Below are 21,712 nucleotides of genomic sequence, written 5' to 3' on the forward strand. Positions count from 1 at the left end.
TAAAGGTTCCTTTAATTTATCGCATCCGCAATTTACAGATGATCAAATAATTTTTCGTAATGCCTCGAAGATGCATATCCTAAATGTAAAGAGAGTATTACGAGTCTTTGAAGTCATTTCTAGTTTTCAATTGAATCTCAATAAATGTAGATTATTTGGCATAAATACAAGTAAAGAAGATGTAAAGGAGTGGGTGAGTACTATTGGATCCTCAATTGGATGCTTCCCATTAGATTACCTTGGGTTGCCACTTGAAGTAAACAAAAACTCAACAGCCCTATAGGATCCAGTTATTTAGAAATTTTATAAGAAGCTTGTCGGTTTAAAGGCAACAACCCTTTCTTTGGCAGGGAGATTGGTCTTGTTAAAGGCAGTATTGTGCTCTCTTCCTACTTATTATTTATCTTTATTTAATATCCCTTTTTCTGTGAATAAAAAGAACAATTCCATTATGACAAGGTTCTTATGGGGAGGAAATTGGTTGATAGTGTGTAAAGCCAAAAATAATGATGGTCTGGGTGTGTTGGACCTCAACCTTATGAATATAACTCTTCTAGGGAAATGGTCTTGGAGGTTCGCTAATGAAAAGGAGTCTTAATGACGGAAGTTGATATAAAACAAGTACAATATTGACAAGAGTTTACTACTGTTCAATAGTAAGATTCCGGCTCAAGCTTCTTGGCTGTGGAAATCGGTAGTGAATAATCATTTTAAAGAAGATTCTTTTGGTTCCAAATATCACAACATGTTTAAAGTCAAAGTGGGCAATGGCAAGAACATTCGGTTTTGGCACGACTTTTGGGCGATAGATTCTCCTTTTAAAGTTGTTTTCCCTAGACTTTTTGCCCTCTCTACAAATCAGAATGGTAAGTTAATAGAGTTTGGTGAGTTTCGAACTGCGGGTTGGGTTTGGCTTGTAGAGATGAGAAGGAACTTAAGAAATTAGGAACTAGATCAGTGGACAGTTTTGTTGAAAATCATCAATAAAACTAGTTTTTCGGAAGCCTTGAGGGATGATTTGATTTGGAGAGGAAATTGGAGGGTATCTACACTGTCAGCTCATGTGTGAAGTCGTGCTCCTATGGTTCGGATGTTGATCCCTTTTGGAAGAGCCACCTATGGAGGAGGTTGGTGCCTCCAAGGGTGGAGACTTTTATATGCAGGTTTTTCATCAGAAATTGGTCGTAAAGTCAGAATTACTAAAGAAAAGGGTTTAAGGGATTGTGAACGTTTTATGCCCGTTATGCAAATTGGAGACGGAATCATCCTCACACTTATTCTTCACCTACTCAGTTTCGTGGAATATGTGGAATAAGTTCTTGAATTTTTGGATAATCACTTCGGTTTTTCATGAAAATGCACAAAGATTTCTTTTAGCTTGGGAAGATTTGGTGTCTCATTAATCTATTTGGTCTTTTATTATGGGTTTCGTACTTTGGATAATTTTGAAATATAGAAATGTCATTGTTTTTTATGGGGGATGTTAGATCAGTTTGAATTTTTTTTCACTGCAAGATTTAGGCTAGCGTCTTGGTTCTTAACCAAGTTTAATGAGGCTTCCAGTTCTAAAGAATCCCTCATAAGTGATCCCTCTCTTGGTGATTTCTATTCGACTTTTAAAAATCTGATAGTTAAATAATTTTCTTGGTCCCCCAGGGCTTTCTAAAGTTAAATGTGGATACAACCATCAGTGGTGACTGGAAGACAAGTGGATTAGGCGGGATCTTAAGAGATGAAGCTACTTCGGTGCTAGGTTCTTTTCAAGAAGATGATGGCCCGTGTCTACCTTCCTTAATGGAGCTTAAGGCAATTAAGCAGGGTTTAATTTTCTTTGATTCCTTTCGGTAGTGCTTCAAGAAACGATTGATTATTAAAAGTTATAGTAAGTTGTTAGTGGAGCGGATAAATAATATGGAATAAATGTCTAGATGTGTATGTTACAATTGTTAAGGATATTGCTGATAGGATAAGAGTTTTGGAGGGTTTAATTCGATGGGTAGCTAGGACAGAAAATGTTGAGGCTGACGGTTTAGCAAAGTCTGGTATTGGCTAAGTTTAGGAGCTTCTTTTTGGAAAATTTATCTTTTTTATTTTTGATTTTTCGTTGTAAGGGGGTGTTCTTGACTATATTCAATATCTATGTATTAATCTTTTATTAATGAAATTTGAGGCACTCTTTTTCTCCTTCCGCTGATTAAGAAACACCCTTAGGCATTTCAATAATCACGAAGAGGGTTTTTTAATGAGGCCTCCTCTTCTTATAAAAGAAATTCTTCATAAAGCCATGAATTTCCTTTCTTGCGTATAATTGTGTTCTCTTTTATGATATGGAATTGCAATTAGGCAGATTCAAGTTCTGATGTGTGCGTAAGTTCTCCTATTTGGGTATCTTCCAAAATTCCACGTGAATGGATGTGGCACTCTTCAAATGAACTTTATGTGTCGTCAGGCCAAGACATTTGTAACACCTAAAACCCATGTGATTATACCCATACATATTTTAGATGTCACATGAATTTCTTAAAATATTTTCCCATTCAAAACTAATTTAAAATTTATATTCTTAAAATGATAACTTATAATATAAAAATATTAAATCACATAAAACTTTCACAAATTATTTAAAACATATATTAATATGGATTTATGATATCCATATAGAAATAAAGTAAAAACGTTCAGTTTAGTCATTACAAACCAGTTCAAAAATAATTCAACATAACAACTAGGACATTGATAAGTACATGCCACTAACTAAGTCAAAATCAAATCATATGATGTCTTACTGATATTGTAGTATATTCCTTGATGATTGGAGTGCTCTGTACTCTTTACTCTACTCTTGGATTTTTACCAAAGCATGAAAATCATCACACCCTAAATATATACTTAGTGAGGCAATTAAAAACAAGAAATAGTGCAATACAACTCATGCATGAAATTTAATGTCATATTCAAATGTCATAAGATCATGTTACTTGAATGTCCAATATTTTACCATAATTAACATGATATAACCGAATATAAAATTTCTTACCAATATAATTGCCATTTATACCATAAGTTCGTAAGCTTATTTGTATGTTTATCATTCATTAACCAATAAACCATAGCCCAATTTAAACCCTGAGGACCCTAGGTACGCGAGTCAAATACCTGCACCGTAGTGCTAAACCTGTACTAAGCTTACGCTATAGTGCTAATCCGGATATGACAAATAAGGTCGTGCCCACCACCTACACTAGGTTTACACTCTAGTGCTAATCCGGATATAAACCAGCACTTAGTGTCCTTACACATTATAGTGCTAATATAAACTTGCAGCTGCTATACTCTATGGCAAGCGAACTATTCCATGCCCCTCAATGACTTACTTGGGCATATAGTCTATTTTATTTAATCCATCCATGACAAATTATATTATCATAATTTAACAATGGGGTAGTTCATACCCAAAATAACATTCATGGTAAAATATAACATTATTCATGATCAATGCACTATAATTTCACACTGTGACATATCAATGTTATATCGAAGTTATAAAAATGACAATATCATGCTGATATAAACAAGGTCAACTTGTCGCAAGTCTTCCTATGATGTATAAAACATCTATGTACCATGTCATGCATGTATTGCACTCACCTGGGCCTCACTAGTTAAAACAATACTTATAATTCTTATCTCTCACTTTATCAATCTTATCTCGTTAACCCGTCCGATTATTATTTTCGATCAATATCTCAGTTTTCGTGCTATATCGATCGACCAATTAGTCACCATTCGTTCACTCTCGAACTTGAAACCAACTTCTAAAAATTCCTTAGATACATAACAACATGAATTTTATCAGAAACAGAGCTTTATTGTAAAAAATGGATCGAATCAGGTGATTAATCAGTGAAAAATGCTTATCGGGTTTGAATTTAGCAAAACATACCTAAAAAATAGACTCAGGACATCAAAAAACGTCAGGATAGGTATACCCAGAAAAAGTCAATGGTCAGTCAACGGTGATCAACAGTCAACAGTGGTCAACGACGGTCAACAGTTTGACTTAGTTCAGCTCAATCCGGTCCGGTTTGGCTCGGTGTCTCCGATCGTCGGTTCAGCTTGAAATTTTCCAGATTGTCGATCGACACCCTGGGAGTCTCGTGCAAGTGTTATTTTTCCAAGAAACATAATGTCTTACGGAATTTGAAAATATATCAACTTCTCCAACGGGGATCGACGAGTGACAACGAAAGAGCCAAAATGACACGACGATTCGGTCAGGTTTTGAATGATGAGTCCGATGGTGCAGAAGGTATGATAAACGGGTGGTCGGATCAACCGGAATCAACTGAAACAAATGGCGGTCAAATTAAAACCAACGAAACTTCCAATTGAGTTTTACGGTGAACGACGTCGATTCACAACGGGATAGAGGTCGGGTTTTGTTCACCGTTCAATGGTGAATCTATTAGTGGTGTCAGATCGACGAATAGTGGTCGTATGGTGGAGAATCAAGGCTACAAAAGTGGGTCGATGCAGAAGAAAATTGGATAAAAGATTTGCGTAAGTTTCTGGAGAAAACCATATTACACGAGGAAAGGGGTTTTATTTTTCAACATCTAAGAGAAATGGGTAAATTCAGGACTGGGTCCTTGAATTTCTTTCACTTTCTAAATATGTTTATAACTTTTGGAAACTTATAATTTGACCTCCTAAATTGAAGTGTTTAATTCATTTCTTATCAAATGATCATTATATCTTTTTATCCTTACTTCTTTGTTATTCAATCCTACACAAAGATATTCCAATTAAGTCCTCGAACTTTTAAAAAAATTCTTCAAAATTGACCACAATGTTTCAAAAACTTACAGTTTAGTCATTAGCCCACATTTTGGGATGTTACAAATCTCCCCCTTAAAGAAAATTCGTCCTCAAATTTTCACTGCACAAAGAGATGGGAAATTGTCTACTCATATCTTATTTCACTTCCTTGTTATACTACAGATCCACTTCTTTCAAAGATCTCATAAGGTCCAATGAATGTAGGACTAAGAGATACTATACAGAGAATTTTATTCGGAACAAGACGTTAAAAAATACTTTATCACCTACCTAGAAATTCCATTTCTTTTCTCTTTAAATATGTGTAGAACTTCTGATAACTATCAACTATCTTAATTTTTTATATATTAATGTTCACTTTTTCTTCAACTTCTTTGATCTAATCTGTCCATACCAAATCTCAATATTTCAATTCAACTAACTTAATGGTGTCCAACATTTCTTTTACACAATACTTCACTTAAAGCTATGTTGATACCTTTCTTTACTTACTGATATACCACTCATTAAACAACTTAATGATAACTCTTTTTATGGCATGATAACATTCATCCGACTTTAAGTCTTTAACTCTACCTTTGTGGTTGCAATTAATAAACTTGTCTTCAATTTTTAAGGAGTTCTATCCATTCCTATCTTTTCACTCATTCAATTCTACTCCTACTTTTAATCTTTATAAATCTATATAAATATAATGTCTCTCAACATGTAGATAATAATATTCTATCAATATTGTAATCCCCAATCCTTGCAACTCAAGGTCATGAGTCAGCTGATTTTATTCATCAATCTCTAATGACTTACAACATAAACCAAATCTTTATTCTTGTATCATCTTCACCTGAAGTACAATACATACTTCTTTCCAAAATTTACTTATATTAATCTTGAAATTGATGTCAATGTTCTTTTTATCATCTCAAAAGTAACATGCTTATCTTTAACAACTTGATCAAAGAGAATATAATCATTCAAATATATCTCAAGCTTCCTTCCTACATATCAATAAATCCTTATCTCTTTGACTACATTTACATGGATAAGAAACACAACCTTAAACAAATACATGTCACACTTGGTTAACTTATCCTGACATTTTTTCTGATATTTTAAACTGCATTACACTCATCCCCTTGCATAACTTTTCTAAAAGCCTGAATAAGCTGTTTAAACTCACTATCTGTCTATTTATAAATATCAATGCTACAGTTAATTTGAATTCATGAGACCTTGTTCAAAGATTTCCATAACTTTGAGGTACCCTTAAATCTTCATCAGATATAATTGAGACATATACTTCACAAAATCAAATAATCTTTTCATATAACCTTACATATTTATCCAAGAAATATTTACCTCTTTAAACTAAAGGGTGCTAACTTAATCCATTTCTTCATAAAAGTCCAAATTTAATCTCCACAGAAATTCTGATACAAAATTCATAACAACTCTTTATCGTTTCCAATTAGAATTGAAATTTTTTTACTTCTATACCAAACTTATAATCTATACCTCATCATAACACTTGTCATACTTCAGCCTTTAAATTCCATTACTCTTCTCATATCGATATGAGAAATATCATCATAACACTTATACTCATATATGATTATTAATTTTTATCATATCTTCTTAACCTTGATAGTCAACACTACTTGCACATAACTTTATTCTTTATCATTCTTATACTTGTATTTTCTCCACTTGATTCAGCAATTACCATATTCCAATACTCACCTAATCCATTTAAAATACTTTTTCTACTTCAATTTACATAATTTCTAACAGAACTTTTAATCCAATTCACAAAGATTATATTTAAACCTGATTTATTATCAATTAAACATTTTTTACTCCTTATTTAATCTTCCATCACCAGATCCTACTAATTGAGTTTGTCTGACTCTCATCGGATTTGATCCTTTGACAGACGTACAACTAATTCAAATTGAGTCTGAAGTTGAAAACCAGAATCTCTACCTCTCTTTGATTGTGCTGAACTCTATGAAGCACTAATTCTCTTAATCATCTGAGATTTTTGTTCTTCAAACCTTTAATTCTAAGCTCTCTCTAGAGCTTTAGCGTGATTAACCACTTCTTGAAACAAAAACAAATTCAAAACTAGTAACACTCTTTTAATTTAAGGCGCAAGCCCTAAACAACTAATCACATGCATCATTTTCAGTCAGAATTAACTCATCAACAAATATGCTGAGTTTATTAAACTTACATTCATACCCATACACGGTGTATTTCCTTTGCTTCAAGCTCATATATTCTAGCTTCATTTGTCTTATAAACTGGTCATCGATGTACTTATTCTTGAACTCTTCTACAAACAATAACCACATCACTTGATCTTTTAACATTCTCATGGTGACATTTGTTCACCATACTCTAGCTTGCCCACGTAGTAACAAAAATACTCCATCTAACTTCTCTACTTCTGAGCAGTGAAACCTTCTAACATTATCTTCATATCATTTAACCAAAGGTCCATAACAACAGAATCTTCCTCAACTTCACCCTAGAACACGGGTGCTCCTAATCTTTTCAACTATTTCGCAATATTTATTCTTTGAGTTGAAGGAACAGGAGATTGGAAACACATCAGAATATCATTCAACATCCTGAAAAACATCCTCTATTTTTATACAGGCACTCCCTGAGGTGTTCGCTTTTCACCCTGCCTGGCCAGAGTGAATTGCTATTACCTTCAGGTCTATCGCCTCCCACTTCACTTCAGAAACTCTCATAGTTAGACATTTAACATAATAATTTAACTATATTAACAAGACATCACACTCCTTACACTATCATATCAGAAAAGTTTCACTTTGTGTTAACATATCCTTAAGTATCTCGAGCACAGTACGAATATAAACATCATGCTCTTTCATTATCTTTGTGTATACCAGAATGTCATCAATAAAGGCCACCACAAATTGATCCAAGTAAGGTTGAAATACTTGGTTCATCATATCCTCGATCTAGAAGCTCTTGTTATTGAGCCTTCATTCTCTTAACTCAATTTCATCCATTTGATATTAAACCATATATACAAAATCAAAGCCCTGAAAATCATAATATCTTTAATTTCACCTCTCGATCTGGAGATAACCCAGATAATAAATCTAAAAAGACTTATGGAAATTCCTGAGTTATTGAAATATCATATGATCTTACTTCAGATACTTGAGTATCTATCACATTAGCTTGAAAAGCTATGCATCCTTTTTACATCATTTTAATCATATTCATTGTTGATATCACGATAGTGATGATCTCGTTTTTTTTTTCATCAATCACTAATTTTTCCAATTTATCCACATCTTTCTAAATTAATCACTTCTTGTGACCATTAACACAACCTTAGTGAAAATACGACCAATCCTTGCTCAATATAATTTAAAACTCGTTAAATGATAATCCCCATAAGATTCATCAGGAACATAAGTTCCTGAATCTTTATCAAACATTTACTACCTATCCGACTCACACTTGCATCATAACCCATAGGTATTCCACTATAATATCACTTGATATCAAGTAGAATTGAATATTTCTACTTTGGAATTCCTTATTTCATTCTTAAGGAAATCTGTATAACTTATCCAGATCCATAGAAATTATTCTCGAGCAATTGAAACATTTTTCATCTCAAAATGAAAATCTAAATGTTCACTTCGTTCAATAAGAAAACTGGATAAATTTGTAGCAATAACTTCATAGTAGTTAATGCTAAAATCACACTATCAAGCAAATTTACTATTTTTCCCCTTACTACGAACTTGAAACTTTTCAAGTTCTTGAGAATCAATCTCAATCTAAACAATAATTCATTGCAACATGGAAGGGTTAGACAATCCATTTCACAAATTTACCTTCGCAAGGTAACTCTATCAAGTCCATAAAGCTTAACATCTGTTCTCATTCAAACTCGTAATCATTTGTTTCACTAATAACTCAACTTTCTTTTAAACTTTTAGCAGATAACTTATTTACCGCTTATTTATTTCCTCTTACTCAAATCAACAATGCTTTAAACAATTTAATGCTTAACTTAAATATTCCTCAATTATTTAAGCTTACCTGAAGAAACCTCAGAATCATCACTAGATTCAGAAATCTCCTCTGGATCCTCATCTGATTCAATTTCTCTTGTAATCCGTTTAATATTTTTAATGGATTCCTCAAATGCAGAAACTTCTTTAAACGCTGGGGCATTTCTTCCACAGAATAGAGGAAAATCCCTAACAACATCCACTCTTCTAAGGCATTTTACAGAAGTCATATCGGATTCTTTTGGATTGATTTTTATCTCGACCTTTTTCTCAACATTATCAACTTTCTTACCTTTATCTTTAGTTTCCGACATCTGAACATAGTCAAAATCATCTTACATTAGTAAAGAGTATCTTTACTCCCAATAAGAATCATCAAAGTATATATACAACTATCAGTAAACTTTTGACATCCTAGTGGCATGTATACATTCTTGACTTAATATAAACTCTTTCCATGTCCATAAACGGCTAAACATGTAGCTCTGATACTAATAAATGAAACACCTATAACCTGTATAATTATACCCATACAGATTTTAGATGTCACATGAATTTCTTAAAATATTTTCTCATTCAAAACTGATTTAAAATTTATTTTCTTAAAATGATAACTTATAATATAAAATTATTAAAAACATAAAACTTTCACATAATATTTAAAACATATATTAATATGGATTTATGATATCCATATCGAAATAAAGTAAAATCATTCAGTTTAGTTATTACAAACCAGTTCAAAAATAATTCAACATAACAACTAGGACATTGATAAGTACATACCACTAACTAAGTCAAAATCATATCATATGATGTCTTACTGATATTGTAGTATATTTCTTGATGCTTGGAGTGCTTTGTACTCTTTACTCTACTCTTGAATTTTTATCTACGCGTGAAAATCATCACACGCTAAGTATATACTTAGTGATGCAATTAAAAACAATAAATAGTGCAATACAACTCATGCATGAAATTTAATGTCATATTCAAATGCCATAAGATCATGTTACATGCATGTGCAATATTTTACCATAATCAACATGATATAACCGAATATAAAATTTCTTACCAATATAATTTTCATTTATCCCATAAGCTCGTAAGCTTATTTGTATGTTTATCATTCATTAACCAATAAACCATAGCCCAATTTAAACCCTGAGGACCCTGAGTACGCGAGTCAAATACCTGTACCGTAGTGCTAAACCTGCAGTAAGTTTACACTATAGTGCTAATCCGGATATGACACATAAGGTCGTTCCCACCACTTATACTAGGTTTATACTCTAGTGCTAATCCGGATATAAACCAGCATTTAGTGTCCTTACACACTATAGTGCTAATATAAACCTGCACCTGCTATACTCTATGGCATGCCAATTATATCATGTCCCTCAATGACTTACTTGGGCATATAGTCTATTTTATTTGATCCATCCATGGTAAAGTATATTATCGTAATTTAACAATGGGGCAGTTCATACTCAAAATAACATTCATGGTAAAATATAACATTATTCATGATCAATGCACTATAATTTCACACTATGACATATCAATGTCATATCGAAGTTATAAAAATGACAAAATCATACTGATATAAATATGGTCGACTTGTCGCAAGTCTTCCAGATGATGTATAAAACATCTATGTACCATGTCATGCATGTATTGCACTCACATGGGCCTCATTAGTCAAAACAATACTTATAATTCTTATCTTTCACTTCATCAATCTTATCTCGTTGACCCATCCGATTATTGCTTTTGATCGATATATCAGTTTCCTCGCCATATTGATCGACCAATTAATCACCATTTGATCACTCTTGAACTTGAAACCAACTTCCAAAAATTCCTTAGATACATAACAACAGGAATTTCATCAGAAACGGAGTTTAATTGTGAAAAACGGAACGAATCGGATGATTAATCAGTTAAAAATAGCTTATCGGGTTCGAATTTGGCAAAACGGACTCATGACGTCGAAAAACATCAGGATATGTACCCGAAAAAAGTCAACGGTCGGTCAACGATTAACAACGGTTAATGGTTCAGCTTAGTTCAGTTCATTCCGATCCGGTTCAGTCCGGTTCGGCTCGGTCTGGACCGATCCAGCTGGTTCAGACCGATTCAACCCATTTTCCTGCTGGCAGACAACGCCCACTCTCAAGGGGGCGGTGTGCGGCACGTGCGGCGCGTGTGGTGTTCCCGATCGTCGGTTGACTTGAAATTTTCCAGATTTGTAGATCGACACCCCGGGAGTCTCGTGCAAGTGTTATTTTTCCAAGAAATATAATGTCTTATGGAATTTGAAAACGTACCAACTTCTCCAACGGGGATCGGCGAGTGACGACGGCAGAGCCACAACGACGTGATGATTTCGGTCAAGTTTTGAGCGTACGGTGACAGTGAGTCCGATGGTGCAGAAGGTGTGATAAACGAGTGGCCGGATCGACCGAATCGTCGAAAACAAACGGCGGTCAAATTAAAACCGATGAAACTTCCGATTGAGTTTTACGGTGAAAAATGCTGATTCACAACGGGATAGAGGTCGGGTTTTGTTCACCGTTCAATGGTGAATCTATTAGTGGTGTCGGATCGATGAACCGTGGTCGTATGGTGGAGAATCAAGGCTACAACAGTGGGTCGATGTAGAAGAAAATTGGAGAAAACATTTGCTTAAGTTTCTGGAGAAAACCATATTACACGGGAAAAGGGGTTTTATTTTTCAACATCTAAGAGAAATGGGTAAATTTAGGACTGGGCCCCTAAATTTCCTTCACTATATAAATATGTTTATAAGTTTCAGAAACTTATAATTTGACCCCCTAAATTGAAGTGTTTAATTCATTTCTTATCAAATGATCATTATATCCTTCCATCCTTACTTCTTTGCTATTCAATCCTACACAAATATATTCCAATTAAGTCCCTGAACTTTTAAAACAAATCTTCAAAATTGACCACAGTTTCAAAAACTTACATTTTAGTCATTAGCCCACCTTTTGGGACGTTACAACACTTGCAGTGTTAAACGTCAGGGTTTATGTGAACTTGAGGGAGATACTCTATAGATGGTTTGTATGACCTTTCTTTGCAGTGCTGGCAATATATACTTCTTCATTTTGTATCTAAAATTGTTTGTTACCTTTACTTTTCAGACATTCTTAACCACCAATTCAAAATATTTACATCTCTATCACAGACCTCATCCGATGTGAAAATGGTTCAGTCACTTATTCCAATTTGGGAGGTTTGAACTCTCCTATCTATTAGCTGTTCTGTATTTGGATATTCTGTTCCTTTGTTAAACTTTACAATCGGTACTATAGGAGTATAAAAGAACAGGGATGCGTGGGACAACTCTACTATCAGACCTTGACAAACCACTTCCTGAAGATGTTTCAAAAGATCTCTCACTGGGTCTTGGATTTGATTACAAACTAATGGAATTGTGCTTCAAAGTTGAAGAACATTTGCCTCACAATGACTTGGGATTTGAACACCCAATCCTGCCTTCAGCCAACCTGCCAGGATCTCTGTCTCAACACTGTAAGCCACGTGAAAAGGAGATGACTGCTGCATTATCTGAAGACAAAGATGTCTGTCCTGTACTATTGTCTGTTGGTGAAATACAATCATCAGAAACAGTGTTACCCTCTGACCCCAAGGTAGTTCTCATATATTGTGTTCTTTTGCTAGTGTCTCTTTACTCTTAGTTGACTTTCATTTCTTGACCATTTATATTCATATGCTTTTGTAACTATTGGCGATGTGTATTTGGGTCATCATCTGCTTTATTTCTTTTGGGGTAATAGAAGCAGCCAGCTGACTGCATTGATGGCTCTCCTATTTTCTCCCTTTCTCCCCACAGGGGCATCATGCTTCATGTTTTCAGCTTTTTGGTGGTCTAACTTTTACTATTTGAATGTGCAAATTTGAGTGCACGAAAAATTTTAGTTACTGTTAAAATTTTATAAATCAGGTTACATGCCTGTCTAAAGGAATTTGTTGGTAAATTTTTTGTGAAGCTGCTTACTTACACTCCAGTTTCTTCTACTTGTGCTATCAATTACAGGCTACAGATACAGAAGTTTCGGGACTTTTGAGGTGGCTTGCCACTTCTCATGCCGCTGAAGATATAAACTCAGATGATGAGCTTGTTCGTGAGTCTATTCTGACTCCTCTGCTACCTGCAACAACCATGGATAAGGTGCTAGAGAAAGCCAATATCGATTATAAGAGTGAATCACAGAAAGAATGTCAGGATATTCTTGATTTGGTTGAGGATTTAATCATCTTTGAGGGTCTGAAGGAAAGAACTTGTCATTCTTTTGATCCTACCCAAGTCTCCTCTGGCTAAAATATTCCCCAAACAGATGGATCCAGCGATGATCTATCTCTATCTCCTTCAGCGGGATCAGTTTCAAATTCCACAAAAAGAGACATAAAAGCTGAACATAAGAAGTCTGGTTATCAAAATAATTTCGATTTCTTAATAAATAAAAAGAAAAATGTAGTATAAAAAAGCATGGTCGATCCACAGAGACTGTGATGTTTCTGATTTAATAAATCTCTTTCTTAATTTAAAAGAAAATAGATTTCCAAATGAACATGAAAATATATAATAAAATAAATAATTATAATTTAAAAAAGAAAAAATAATAAAATAATAAATATTAATAGTAATAAATATAAATATAAAAGGTTTTTTTAATTATTTAAAGAAATAAAATATAAAGATTAAAAATAAATAATAGAGATAGCGATAAAGAAAACTTAATGTAAAAAGAACCCCATACTTCAGCTTCGCCTTAAATTCCTCGAATCATCGAAACTTATCTTTACTTCAAGATTCACGTCGGTTACTACAAGAACAATTCCTCGCTGCTGACTCGGATTATGTTGTTTCAACAATAACTGATTTCGATCTCCGTTTCCTCTTAGCAAACAATTTTGTTAAGTGTGTTCTCAGGAAGTTGAATGTGCTTCAATAAGTCAGTCCTTCTTCCAACGTTAACTATAACAATATCCAAACAAATGCTGAAAATCGTTTTGATTTGAAAAATAAGCCTAGAACACAACGAGAAAATCCGAAGCGATTTAAGTACCTTACAATTCTCACGTTTGGAATTGAACATTCGCTTTAACCCTCGGCTTAAAAATTTTTAACTAAGCATGACCAAAGTCATACTTAACATATTAGAAAACAAATTTTAAAGGGAAATAAAGGAAATATGCGAAAAATAGAGAAAAAGCTAGAGAGAAAAAGAAGATTTTATTCTCATATGAGAGAGATGTGTTTCAAGGTTCACCCTTAGAGGGTATTTATAGCATTCAAATTCCTAAAAATAAACTAAAGATAATTCCTAAAAAATATATTTTATCCTAAAAAAACACTTAAAACTATTTAAACTAAAATACTATTTAAAATAATATCCTAAATCCTAATTGAAATACTAATATCTATTTAAACTAAAATACAAAGATAAAATATAATGTTTAAAATATTATTTTAAACTTGAGTTTAATCCAAATCCGTATTCCAGAAACGTGCGGCCAATTTATTCGTTCTTCTAGAAACACTGACTGGATCTTCTAGAAGGTGTTGAAGTCATCGCCTCGTCAGATGTTTCATGCCCGAATTCATGTTCACTAATCCAACTTCGATTCCGAAAATAAAAAAAAAATTGTAGAATTCTTTCATTTTAGTGTAATTTCTAGAATCTGACGTACTGCACAGAAAATGAATGAAAACAAATAAATAAACCACAAAAACTAATGATTTAGGAGTAATTTTAAAGTAAAATATTAACTAAATTAAACACTTATCAATAATGGTAAAATATTTAGTAGTAAGCAGGAAAAAATTCTTTATGGGCCTCTTTCCGTGATAGAAAAGGGGAAGGATAACTTGGATGGTGTCAATTTCAACGTTACTGAAGCATGCACGGATGAAATTAAAGAATATTTAGGCACAAGTTTCTCATCTGAAAATAATTTTGGGAAAACTTACAATCCTTTATATGTAAATTTACATGCTAACGACTGCAATAAACAAGAAGCAAGCACATTAGTTGAATGCTCTGCGCGAGACTTGATGAGGAAAAAGAGAAGTCGCCAAATTGAACCCGCTGATTGTGGATCTGTTAGAAGCAAGAATGTTTATCCAACTAGGAAAAAGGAAGCACCTATTTTCATTAGCCCAAAACAATTAGATTTTCATGAGGTACATGATGACCTTGACATGAAAGCCCCTGGTTCTCTCAAGCGTAGGCCATCATTTACCAATAAACAAGAAGAACTTGCCCATTCTAATTCGACATATGGTGTTCTACCCCAATTTTCTGACGTTTATAATGCATCAGAGGCTAGCACAGACCATCCTGAACATAAGGGGAAGATGTCAGCGGTGAAGCTTTACCCTGAGAAGTGTGACTCAACAATTTCTGTTGGTCCTTGTGAAACCTATAATGATAAAAAGTTCGACTTTCAAGCAACTGCTGCAGAACCCGTAATTTCTAATGCCTACGCTTCAGAATCCCATAAGGAAATAGTTTCTCCTGATGAAACAATTGCAGCAAACAGGGATTAGCGGCTCTTGGTGTTTGTTCGCTTCATGTAAGTATGAAGTGCAAGGAATTGATGGTTACATTCTCAAAGATTACAACACAAGTGGAACTTCCTTATCTGCCCACAAACTTGTGCTCGTGGATGCAGTGATTGACAAAAGCGATTTGCTCAACGAAGATTGTGGTGGTGGACAACATGGTCACCATACTGGCTTGGTTGTTGGAAATTAGGAAAAAACTGAATTAATTGGCATGACCTTCTGCAAGAGACCCCTACCTGCAGATTGGAATGATGGACCTGGAAATGTTCCACTTTTTAGATAGGGAAATTAACATTTAACATCAGGTGCATTTTTGTATTCTCTGAAATCTTGTACCTTAACATTTCATTATGTTTTACCTTTGGTTAAAACCACTTCTCCTTAATATAAGCAACTATGCATCTTGTTTCTGTGCATCAAGAACCATTCCTGTCTCAAAAGAGAAGAAAAAAAGAAGAAAAGAAGCAGAAGCAGAAGCAGAAGGGGCGGGGGAGTGTTTTTTGGCCGTAAAGAAATCAGAAAAACAGTTGTCTTGTGTCATATGGTTATGGCTTATTGTTAAAACCTGTCAATAAGCCACTAACTGTGCAGCTTGTATTGTTCAGAATAGAGTTTATGATATTCTAGGCAATATGCTGTCATCTGTGCATTTGTTTGAAAGAATTATATCTAAGGCCCGTAGGAAAAGCTATAGTTACAATGACTCCTTGTATTTATTGTTGACCAATTTGTGTGTGTTTACCTTTGAAAAGGGAGAGCTATGGATGAGATTATCCCTTTTTTTCACAGGAAACAGAAGAGAAGGAAAATCAGAACAATTCCGTTGGAAATAACAGCTGTAAATCTTAAGAAGCTGCCTAGGGCGTCCCTACTCAATATCAAAATGATGGGTCTTTATTGGACCAGTTAACGCCTGTATTTTCACCCCCTTCTGTGGATTCTGTGTATGGATGGCTATCATGTCTTGACAAAGGTATAGGCTAGATTTGTTCAAAGGGCTGCTTTGTTTCCTACTTTTTTCAATTTCTTTTTCATGAATTTTGTTTCTGTATTTATAGGAACTTCAAAACAGAGTAATGAACTAAAAGCAGAGTCTCCACCTTTAACAGGTAGAGTTTATGATTTTTCTTCTGTCGAAAGATAAATTGGAGAAACCATATCAATAGGTTATAAAATTTTGCAGGCTCTTCCGAGTGTCTAATTTCCTCAAAAAAGTCTTCACCAGTTAACCATAAGGAGTCTTTGACTGAAACTACTTCTAAATATCACATGGAATCAGTGTTGGATCGAGGTCATCCAGAGAAGAATTTGGTCCTTGGTTCAGACGTGAACTCTTGCCGCGATGAATCAAAATATCAAGGACAAATTACTAACATAAATAATGCACCGCTGGATCACAAGACATGTCTCAGATTTCAGGTCCAGATGGAAAATCCATGCCTACTGCGCTAAGCCAAATTGGATTCCAAGTTCCTGCAAGTGTCGGTGCTGGGCAGCAGCTTACATTGTTAAGCTTGGAGGTATCAGTCACAACATCTTTGTTGATGCAGTATTTCTTATTGATGCTTGAAAATTGCATATCATTACTGAAATACAAATTGATGCTTGATCTCTGTAGGACTTCAATGCTTTCTGACAAGTTCACACAGAATCTAGAGGAGATCTACGACCTGATCCTCAATTTGATGCCGTCAATGTCATAGCTCTCGCAATTCAGAATGACTATGATTATGTGACTGAAGTTTATGTGCTTTTGTATAGCAACGGTGGATTTTGTCAGAGGTTTGCAAGTTTGTGATTTAATTGCACGTTGATTGGTTTATTCTGCATCCTTTGATATAAAGTTTATTTCTGGATGTCATTGTCTTCTTTTATTTGAAAGGTTTATTTAGCATCTAATGATGCCAACATCAGTTTCGCCAGAAACTTTTTGTTCTATTTTATTCACATAAAATGTTTCTGCCCTTTTAACTTTTCATACTCATCTTGATTTTATTGCAGGAGTCGTGATGGGATATCTGGGTTTAAAGTGTTTGATTTCGATGAGGAGAAACACTTATTTGGTCAGTTTATGGACATTTTATGTTCTCTTGATCCTGATATTTTAATGGGTTGGGATATACAAGGTTGCTCTCTTGGTTTTCTAGATGAAATAGAAGCACATCTTGGCATAGGATTGCTTAATAAAATATCAAGGACGCCATCTGAAACCAAAATAAAAGCTGAAGAAACTAACACTTCTGAGAAGGGTTTAGAAGATGAATTGCTGCTTCAGCCATTGGTTGCTGATAATGTTGTGACTGAAGATGCAATAATAGAGGATGAATGGGGCCGAACTCATGCAAGTGGTGTCCATGTTGGTGGTAGAATTGTCCTTAATATCTGGCCGTTAATGCGTAGTGAAGTTAATATGTGTATAGCTGAAGCAGTAGCTGAATCTGTTTGAGGCGAAAAATTCCAGCAATCCCTTATAAAGTATTGACAATATGGTATTCAAGTGGTCGTGCACGTGCAAGGTACAGATGTGTCGAATATGTGGTTGAAAGGGGAAAGTTGAATTTGGAGATAACGAATTAACTTGATATGGTATGATAATGCGCACCTATCTTGAATTTTTCATGCGGAATGGTAGTTGGGACATCGTATTGTCTCCAATAACTATTAGCATTTTCTTTGTCAAGAAATGACATTTTTTTATTGTTCTTAATTGTGCCTATCAGTGTTGTCTTTGATCTATTGTGCCTGTTGTCTACAGTGAATCTATGGAGATAAGTCAAATCTCCTTCCCTGGTTTTACAGTTCATCCTGGTTTACAATTGTGATCGTATTGGCTTTTACAGATAAATCGAACATCAGAAGTTGCTCGTGTTTTGGTATCGATTTCCTTTCTGTTCTTTCTAGAGGTTCACAGTTTCGTGTTGAATCCATGTTTGTGAGGTTGGCACATTCACAGAATTATCTTGTTATTTCTCCTGGAAGCCAACAGGTTTTTGCTTCTCATTTTTCTCTCTTTTGGTTGACTTTTAGACCATGATATAACGTTGCCCGTGCTTCTTCATCTCTCTCTTTGTAACCACTTATACTCTGCATTTTGTAACATTAAATGTTGAGATTGATTATTGTTATGGTCCTTGGTTGTGGATTGATTACCGGACGATTGATTGGCAAATTGCTCGACTTGAAGGAGTTTTTTCCCCCTTGATTCTTGTTTCTTCCTCATGTACCCATGATGAAAAAGGAGATTAAACTTGTCAAATGGAGTTTCGAGACTCGTTTGGAGACATGAACCTTTTAAGAATTTAATAATCTGACTTGAAATTTATTGATTCATATCATCCCCTTTAAGTAGAGGTTACATACCATGTTGAAATAAGTGTTACTAAACAAGCAATCCAACTAAGGGAAAACTCCAAAGAATATAAGATACTAATAAATAAAATCTCCTAAACTTACAACTAATAATTCTCATAATAAAGTCTGACTCCTAATAATAAAAAGAGAAAATAACCTCAGTGACCAAAAATCCCATATAATATACGATTTTAACCAACTTTTTCCGGATTTGCCAAAATGACCAACAAAATCGCAATGCGATCGCTAATTCGCAACGCGATCTCCATTATCGCAAATTCGCGTTGCATTTTCGCAATGCGATAGTTGAAAATCGCGTTGCGATGGTCTACAGTATCGTTGCGATTTTGCCAATTCGCAATGCGAATAAGTAAATCGCAACGCGAATTGGGAAAATCGCAATGTGAATAAGTAAATCACAACGCGAATTGGGAAAATCGCAATGCGATACTGATTATCGCAATGCGATAATAAAAAATCGCAACGAGATACTACTTTCACAACGCGATACTGACTTTCACGTAGAAGACCTGACAAGATTTTTGAATAATAAAGATGGTTTTACTCGGATGGATGACGTCGACGTTGTCCGAGTATGCCTTCTAATTCTTTTGCATGCCGGCTTTTTAGGCAGAGAGGCAGACAACCTATTCCAAATGATCTAATCAAATTGGTAGAAGACCTAAATGCGTGGAACCTGTTTCCGTGGGGCTCGTATTTATGGAAAGTTACATGGAATAAGTTATCGTCTGCCTTGGATGATCGAAAAAGTTTGCATGGCGATAGTTCCAAATACACTTTGACAGGCTTTATTTGGGCCTTTAAGGTAAGAATTTTTATATGATGTTTCCAAAATTATAAGTAATTATTTAACAATTACTAATGTTTGTTATTATATTGTTTGTAGATTTGGATATTTGAGGCCTTTCCCGCCATGAAGACATATGCAATAAAAACTTCAAATGATATTCCCAGGGCTATTTCCTGGAAGAGGAAACGGACCTTGCAATGGGAAGATTTACTACGGTATACGACAATAAATAATGTAAGTTAACATAAATACTACCATATGTTTATAAACAAGTTATTACTAGTACACGTTTAACTTTGTTTGAGCTTTTATTTTAGGAGGCCAACACTCTCTACAGAGGCTGACACCCGGAAGCTGAGCTTGCCACTGATTGTGGCAAGCTAGTAAGCGTTTTTTGATGGAACGGTTGATGAGCAGCCTCCACTTCGGGAGCCATCACCTCGCCCAGAGCTATCACCTCACCCAGAGCCATCATCTGATCGACCCGGCTATACACCTCCACAACGACAGCCATCACCTATTCTGTCACATCATCGAGCCTCTTCTCCACCATCACCGCAAGATAGGCGACCGGCAAAGATGCCACGACGTTTATCTCCCTGTTCTCCACCTCCACCTCAACGGGATGAGTTAGGGGAGTTACGTGATGAGGTCAATGCCTTGCGTGAGGAGGTCGGTACTTTACGCAAAGACGATGGTGCATGGCGTGTTGAGGTGTCTACATTACGCGGTGAGGTAGCCGCTCTACGTGAGATGGTAGCATCGTTGCAGAATGAGGTTCATACTCTACGCAACGAGGTAAGTTTAAGATTTTTCATACTCGTAATTCATTCGGTTGCTGCCAATACTGCTAAACTGTTTTTGTTAGTATTTTTTGGTTTTTTTTTGTCTTTTGGTTGAAGTAATGCAATCCATTCAAGTTTCAATTTGCAGAAGAAGAATAGTTTACTTTCGCAACACGAAAATGACTATCGCAACGCGGAAATGGCTATCGCAATGCGAAATGAAAATCGCAACGACAAAATCGCAACGCGAAAAATCGCAATGACAAAGCGAAATGAAATCGCAATGACAATCGCGCGAAATGAAAATCGCAATGCGATTTGTGTTTCGCGTTGCGATTTCATTTCGCGTTGCGATTTTGTCGTTGCATTTTCATTTCGCATTGCGATAGCCATTTCCGCGTTGCGATAGTCATTTCGCGTTGCGATTTAAGTTTCGTGTTGCGAAAGTAAACTATTCTTCTTCTGGAATGTTTATATATGTTGTCCTTTTAAATGTTTATATAAGTGCTTACTTCTGGAATGTTATCTGAGCATTTTGTGAACTATGATAGAATAGATTTGGGTGAATACAATGCTAGTTTGAAACATATTTGTCTTTGTTTAATATCATGTCTGTTTATTTACTGATTTATGTATTAATTTTTTTTAGCGGCCCGATAAGGTGGATGCTTTACGTCGGGTTTTCCTTGCACGACGGAGTTCACGCATCAGACGGCGTGGACGTGCTATTACGTCTCCATTCACCCCAATGGTGCGAAGACTCCGCAAGAAAACCCGACTCACCGGTCATCCCTCAAGAGTCCCCTCCAATCGTTCAAGAGGCCCCTATTCTCCCTCACCCCCACCGGTTCCGGACATGATGGATGAGAGTGGCTCTCGTATGAGTTACCGGCTAGTACCCTTCCAGTCTGAAGAGAGATGAGACAACTACCGGAAACAATTGTGGATAATCCCTTTGGGCTAAGACCGCAGTTGATTTTTATCTATGAGCGGAGCCAAGGGTGTTACACTGACATCAGCAAACTCGATGAAATGTTTTTGTTGCTTGATCGGTCTTGGTGGGGTGTGCTATTAGGGTTAAACAGTGGCTATTTGGATGGGGAGGTAAGTCTTATATTTATGATTTTGATTAATTTGTTTAAAAATTAATGTAATTCACTAATATATGTATTTTTTTGTAAAACACATATCGATGCGTGGGTGTCATGTCTACTAATAATAAGGAAGCTTAGGAAAAATA

The 21,712-nt window shown here is 35.1% G+C and overlaps 1 pseudogene; it reads left to right on the forward strand.

Moving 5' to 3' along the window:
- LOC120144769 overlaps positions 1-21,712 on the forward strand; it is a 60,417-nt pseudogene that overhangs the window by 26,021 nt on the left and 12,684 nt on the right.

Source organism: Hibiscus syriacus, unplaced genomic scaffold (genome assembly GCF_006381635.1).
Source record: "Hibiscus syriacus cultivar Baekdansim isolate YM2019G1 unplaced genomic scaffold, ASM638163v2 tig00002317_pilon, whole genome shotgun sequence".
NCBI classification, from domain to species: domain Eukaryota; kingdom Viridiplantae; phylum Streptophyta; class Magnoliopsida; order Malvales; family Malvaceae; genus Hibiscus; species Hibiscus syriacus.